This window comes from Sorex fumeus, unplaced genomic scaffold (genome assembly GCF_029834395.1).
Source record: "Sorex fumeus unplaced genomic scaffold, SorFum_2.1 ptg000128l, whole genome shotgun sequence".
NCBI lineage: Eukaryota > Metazoa > Chordata > Mammalia > Eulipotyphla > Soricidae > Sorex > Sorex fumeus.
Window position 1 is genome coordinate 2,537,794 of NW_026606185.1, and position 6,660 is coordinate 2,544,453.

Sequence of the window (6,660 nt, forward strand, 5' to 3'; positions counted from 1 at the left end):
GTAAATACAGGTAAAACGGCTTAGTCATGGATGTGCTTTGACATCTTAGCACATTCGTTTGATGACTTTTTGGTTTCATGTTACAAGTGAGTGTCTCCTGAGTGGTTTTTATATTTTTAACCTGCGGCCCTGTGATTTCCGCTACTGCTACTAACAAGGTTTCACGCACAGTGTCCAACAGCACACACCCCCACCCCTGCCAACCGAGTGTCTGCTCCCTCTAGATAATTTTTTTAAAGAGTGAGCAAATTATGTTTTTCCTTTAGCTTTTTGTTCTCACACTACTTCTAGAACCCTCTGCAGATGCAGTTTGTTGAACCCTCTCGGGCACAGCAAGTCATCGTGTGAGGCTTGCCTTAACTTTCAGAATCAGAGTCCAAGGAGGCACATGGGATGTTTAAACTGGAACCACGCCTTTTTCGGGCGAAGTGGAGGCTGAGGTTAAAGGCGAAGCCTCGCCAGAGGGGACTTTGCTGCCAGTGTGAGCAGAGTATTCCTTGCATTAAGGTAGCCTTGTGAGGTGGCACGTGGAAAACCACACGTGGTCACCCGCTCTGCACGGTGACTTCCAAATGCCTCGTGGAGGCCACAGGTGGTGAGGACTTTTGCAAGCAGCTGGGGCCACTCATCCTCCTAGAGGAAGAATTTTCTCCTCTGTTTGCCTCTCTTCAAGTTTGGTCCCCTTGGGTGCAATTGTCCTTTCTGATGGCTCACTTAAAGAAGGTAGAGTTCCAAGTGTGGGGCTGGGGTGTTGGGTAACTGTTTTTCTTGAAAAGGGGCTGTAAGCCAGAATAATTTGAGAATTTCTGCCCTGAAACAATCTGTTTTGTGGGGGTGAGGGGCTGGAGGGGGTTTGGGTCCCACCTGACAGTGTTCAGGGATTTCATAAAGATCATACATGGTGCTGGGGATCGGACCTGGGTCTGCTGTATGTAGGGCAAGTACCTTAATATCCACATTACCTCTCTGTCCCCTCTTCTATTGTCTGGTTTTTAGGGCCACACCTGGACTCTGCACTCAGGAATCAAGGACTCTGTGGGGTGCTGGGAATTCAACCCAGGTTAACAGCATTCAAGGCAAAGGCCCTGCACGCTGATCTCTTCAGTCCCTGACCCTCAGAAATCTCTTGGTTCATTCCCCCTGGCAACCAGCATACATCCAGAGAGTTATTTAAGAACTCTCCAAAGGGACTGCAGCGACAGCACAGCAGGTAGGGCAATTGCCTTACATGCGGCCAACCCGGGTTCAATTCCCAGCATTCCATATGGTCACCCGAGCACCGCCAGGAGTAATTCCTGAGTGCAGAGCTACAAGTAACCCCTGAGCATCGGCAGGTGTGACCCAAAAAAAGCAAAAAAAAAAAAAGGATGAGAAGGAAGAAGGAGAAGAAAAAGAGGAGGAGGAGGAGGACTCTCCAAAGATCTTCTCAGCGACATAAAGGCAGGTAAAATGAAAAGGGCTGAGACCAAGGGCCAGAGCGATAGTATAGCAGCTAAGGTGCTTGCCTTGAATGGAGCCAGCCCAGGTTCTATCCCTGGCATCATACAGTCCCCCGACCCCCCTACCCAGGAATGATCCTTGAGTGCAAAGCTAGGAATAAGCTGGAAGGTAGGAAGGGAGAGAGGGCTGAGACCAAAAGAGCTATAGATGCGAAGGCTGAGGATTTGGGGTTCTGTAAGTCCCAGGAAGAGCAGCATCCTGCTCCTAAATCAATCCTGTAGAGAGATGTTGGGGTGGACAGTCAGCTTTCCTCCATCCTTTAGAGCTGTCAGTCCCCGCCTGCATGTCCCAGAGCCAGAGCTCAGACTCTAGCTCTTAGAGGGAACCTGTTTCCCAAGTTCTGTCTTACAAGAATGTTCAGAAAGACAACACACTGTTCCAGACCTGGGTGGGGCACAGCAGCAGAAGCACCTGTCCGCAGCCCCAGGCCCGGAGCCCTCATCCACAGCCTTAGCACCCACTTTGCTAAGAGCAGTGGGTTAGGGACCCACAGTGCAGGATGGAACTCGGACTCCAGCACACAGGGAAAAGTGTGGGACCCGTGACAGAAGTCTTGCCCCCAGAGAGCACCACCACCACCAAGCCTGTGCAGCCCCTGGCCACCACTGTGGCAAGCCAGAGAGAGCGAGCAGTGGGGTGAACGAGAACAAAAGTGTTGCATGGAGGAGGTTAAGGTTTGCCCCCCACCCCCGCCGAAATGGTTCTCTTCAGTGCCACCAGGAATAACCCCCCCCCCCACCTCCACCCCCATCCCAAAAAAGAAAAAAATGGAATGAAAAGATCAGTTTGGTACAGTGCTGCTCCGTGGTCATTCCAGGGCACTGAGGAGGCATCTCCAGGCCTTTCATACACCAGATCTTTGATACGTTCCAGGAGTTAACCTGAGAGTCAGGGCCGCTTGATCAGGGAACTGAGCTCCAAGTTAAGGTAACAACCAAGGGCCCAGAGCACAGCAGGGAGGGAGGGCGCTTGCCTTGCATGCGGGGTGCAGAGCCAGGAGTAACCCCTGAGCATTGGGTGTGACCCAAAAAACCAAAAAAAAAAAAACCCCAAAAAACTAAAAGGGCTGAAGAGAGAGCACAGCAGAAAGGCGCTTGCCCGCAGACCGCATTCATCTCCGGCATGTGGTTATATGGTCCCCTGTGCTGCTACAGCCGTGAGGCCTGAGCACAGCTGGGCGTGGCCCCCATTAACAAAAATTCATTTAGAAAATAAATCCTGACAGTGGTGGCTTATGTTCATGGGTTCTTCCTGTGTCAGCCCTGGAGGCTGGTGTGTTTGTGTGTCTACTGAGGATTTCACCGTCTCAGGAGCCTGAGGTGTAGAAACTTCCCCTATTTCCCACGGGACCCAAGCCAGAGTCGAGGAGGAAGAAGACGAAGGCCCCACCTGTGGCCCCGCTGGGGGCTTCCACACCCTGAAGCAGAATGCCTCGTTACCTCCAGGAGTTCAAAGTTATTCCCAAGGAACATTTTCCTCTTCGTGTCAACTCTGCATACAGCTGGTTTTCCAAAGCAGGTTACTCTGATAACTACATATCTGAGTAATCCCCAGCTCTCTGGTATTGAGAAATAGTTACACGATGGGGCGAAAACCCTAGCCGAATTGCCTCTTAAGGCGTTGACAGCCCGAGTCTTACTCCTGTTGTTGGCTGGTGGAGGTTGTTTAAAGGCTGCAGCGCAGGCCTGGCTGTGGGCCAGGTAACTGACAAGCGCAGAGGCACACATCCCCCTATAAGGAGTCAGGACTCCAGAAACCTCTCTGAAGGCCAGAAGGGCCCAAGAGCAGCACTTTCAGAGCCCAGGAGGCAGGCAGGGAGCAGAGAGAGCCTCTAAATGTAAGGTCCAGGGCCAAGAAGCTCAACGCACAGATCTCTGGGTTCCTGAAGACCTATGCATTGAGGAGCCCTTTGTTTTGTAAATAAACAAATCCAATGGATTGGAGCAATAGATTGGAGTGGGTAGGGCATTTGCCTTGCACACACCTGACCAGGGATTGAACCCAGCACCCCAGACTGTGCCCCAAGCACTGCCTGGAGAGGTCCCTGAGAGCTGTGGTATATGCTCTACATAGATCATGGTATGTAAATCATGCACTGTAGCACTGTAGCACTGTCCTCCCATTGTTCATCATTGATTTGCTCGAGCGGGCACCAGTAACGTCTCCATTGTGAGACTTGTTACTGTTTTTGGCATATTGAATACATCACAGATAGCTTGCCAGGCTCTGCCTTGCAGGTGGGATACTCTTGGTAGCTTGCCAGGGTCTCCGAGAGGGACAGAGGAATCAAACCCGGGTCAGCCACATGCAAGGCAAATGCCCTACCTGCTGTGCTATCGCTCCAGCCCATGTAAATCATAAGGTAAAGGTAAAAGGTAAAGGCCCTCCCGTTGATCGTCGATTTGCTCTAGCGGGCCCAGTAACGTCTCCATTGGAGACTTTGTTGTTACTGTGTCTGGCATATCGAATACTCTCGGTAGCTTGCCGGGCTCTCCAAGAGGGGCGGAAGAATCGAACTCGGGTCGGCCATGTTGGCCGCGTGTAAGGCGAACGCCCTACCCGCTGTGCTATCGCTCCAGCCACATGTAAATCATATCCCAATAAAATAGTTTGACAGTTGAAACTGAACTTCAGGATGGGATGGCAAGAGCAGAGCACAAGAGGGCCTTCAGGAAGCCCTTCCAGCGGCAGGGGGGACGAAGAGCAAAGAAGGTGCTTGCCCTGCGTGCAGCAGGCCCAGTGTTACTTCCCAATACCGCATATGGTCCCCTGAGCATAGCCTTTGTGACCTTCTTCAACTCCACCCATACCCCCAGCCCACAAAAAAAACAAAAAAACAAAAAAAAGGAGGTACAGAGTTAGTTCCATGGGATGAGTGCATGCTTTGCACACAGAGTCCCAAGTTTGAACCCTGGCACTGTATGATCCCCCAAGCACCTCCAAGAGTAACCTCCTCTCAACACTACTGGGTATGGACATACCCCCTCCACCCAAAAAAAAATGCATGAGAAAGCCAGAGAGAGAGAGAGAGAGTCCAGTAGGTAAGCTTAGATTTCCCACACCCCCTAGGGTCCCAAGAGACCTGCCAGGAGTGAGCCCTGAGCCTCAGTGGTGACCTCAACCATTACCAACAAAACACAGCAGGCATGAGAATTGAGACCCCTGAGAACGGGCAGTGACCTTCCCTACCTACCTTCCTCTCATGTTCCCGAACTGCCTGGCCAATTTCCCTCTGGAGCCAAAGATCCTTTTGTTTTTCCTGTGGGAGTGACCAGGACACAAACCAAACCAAACACCGAGGTTAAGGTTCGGGAAAAGCAAAGCAGCTTTCCACAGAAAGCCTGCCTGCCTGCCTGCCTGCCTGCCTTCCTTCCTTCCTTCCTTCCTTCCTTCCTTCCTTCCTTCCTTCCTTCCTTCCTTCCTTCCTTCCCTCCCTTCCTCCCTCCCTCTGGGACGAGCTGTCACACTGGGCTCCGCTTCAGCTAGAATTCCGTTGCCCAGAAATACCTCTGAAGGAACTTGCTCCTTCCTCCAGGCGAGATTTTCAGCCTCCCTGTTTGATGATTGTTTGGGATTTTAGGTCTTCCTGACTTTTACTTCTGATCTAGTGAAAATGATTAAGAGCATTTACATTTATTGAGTTTTATTTCACTAAAGGGCCTTGATTTACAAAGTTCTTGGTAGATGAGTTTGAGGCATACAGTTTTTCAATGCCAGTTCCACCCCCAGTGTCAACTTTCCTCCACCAGTGCTTGCCTGCTCCCTCCACCTCACCCCCACCCCAGCACCCAGCCTCCCACCCTTCTACCCCCACACCCCACCCCTACCACCTTGACAGGCATATTTCGAAGTTCAATGTTGGTAGCTTAGATCTAGTTGTCAGTGTTGATGAGTCTGTGCTTCGGTTATGTCACTATACACTCTCCCACATCACGGGTACACGTGAGGCCCCCGACCCCTGTCCCCCCATTACTTCCGTTCCTCATCTTCTTCCTTCCCCCTTCTATTTCCTTCCATCTGCTCCCTATATTCTGGAGTCAAGGCTGACCTAGGCATCCCCCTTCACTACATTGCGTTTTCTTGACAATTATTCTATATACCACAGATAGTGAGATCATCCTCTGTTCATCCTTCTTCTGGTTTACTTTACTCAGCCTATCTTCCAGTTCCAACCAAGTTGCCACAAGCTGCAGTAGATTGCATGATTTTTCCTTACAGCTGTAGAGTACTCCTGTGTGTGTACATATATGTATGTACATATACACATATCTATCACATATATATCACGTTTTCATAATCCATTCATCTGTCCTTGGACATATAGGTTGATTCCTTATCTTAACTATTATACTAAGTGCTGTGCATATGTCATTTTGAATAAATGCTTTTTTTTTTGTCTTGGGAGTAGATGCCCCAAAGTGGAATGCTGACCCATCTGGCAGCTCAATTGTCTGTATATGATAACTGTCCGCACCATTTCTTACAGGGGTTGGGCCAGACAACACTCCCTCTAGCAGTGGGTGAGAGTTCCTCTCTCACCACCACCCCCCAACACAGATGGTGCCCACAATTTTTGATATGTGCCATTCTCACTGGTGTGAGTTGGTATCTCATTTGAGTTTTTTTGGGGGGGGGCACCCAGAAATTCTCAGAGTTTTATTCTTGGCTCTACATTCAGGAATTACTCCTTGAGGCGCTTCTCAATGAAACATATGGGATGCTGGGATCAAACTCAGGTCAGTAACATGCAAGGCAGACACCCTACCCACTGTACTATTGCCCTTGCCAAATTTGGTATCTCACTGTTGTTTTGTTATGGATTTCCCTAAAGAAAAGTTATGCTGAGCACTTTTTCATGTGCCTACTGGCCATATGTCTGATTTCCTTTGGGAAGTATCTGGTCCTCTCCCCATTTTATGATAGGGGTTTTGGATCTTTTTTTCTTTTTGTTTAAGCTGAGTAGTGTTGAATGTGAATTTTTTATGTAGGAGTACTGCTATTTATTCAGCCACTGATTAACTGATTGAATTGGGCATGAACTCCACCTTACTTTTTTTTCATTTTTTATAATTTTATTTATTGAATCAACTTGAGAGCAGTTACAAAGCTTTCGGGTTTAAGTCTTGGTCATACAATGAAACACCCATACCTTCACCAGTG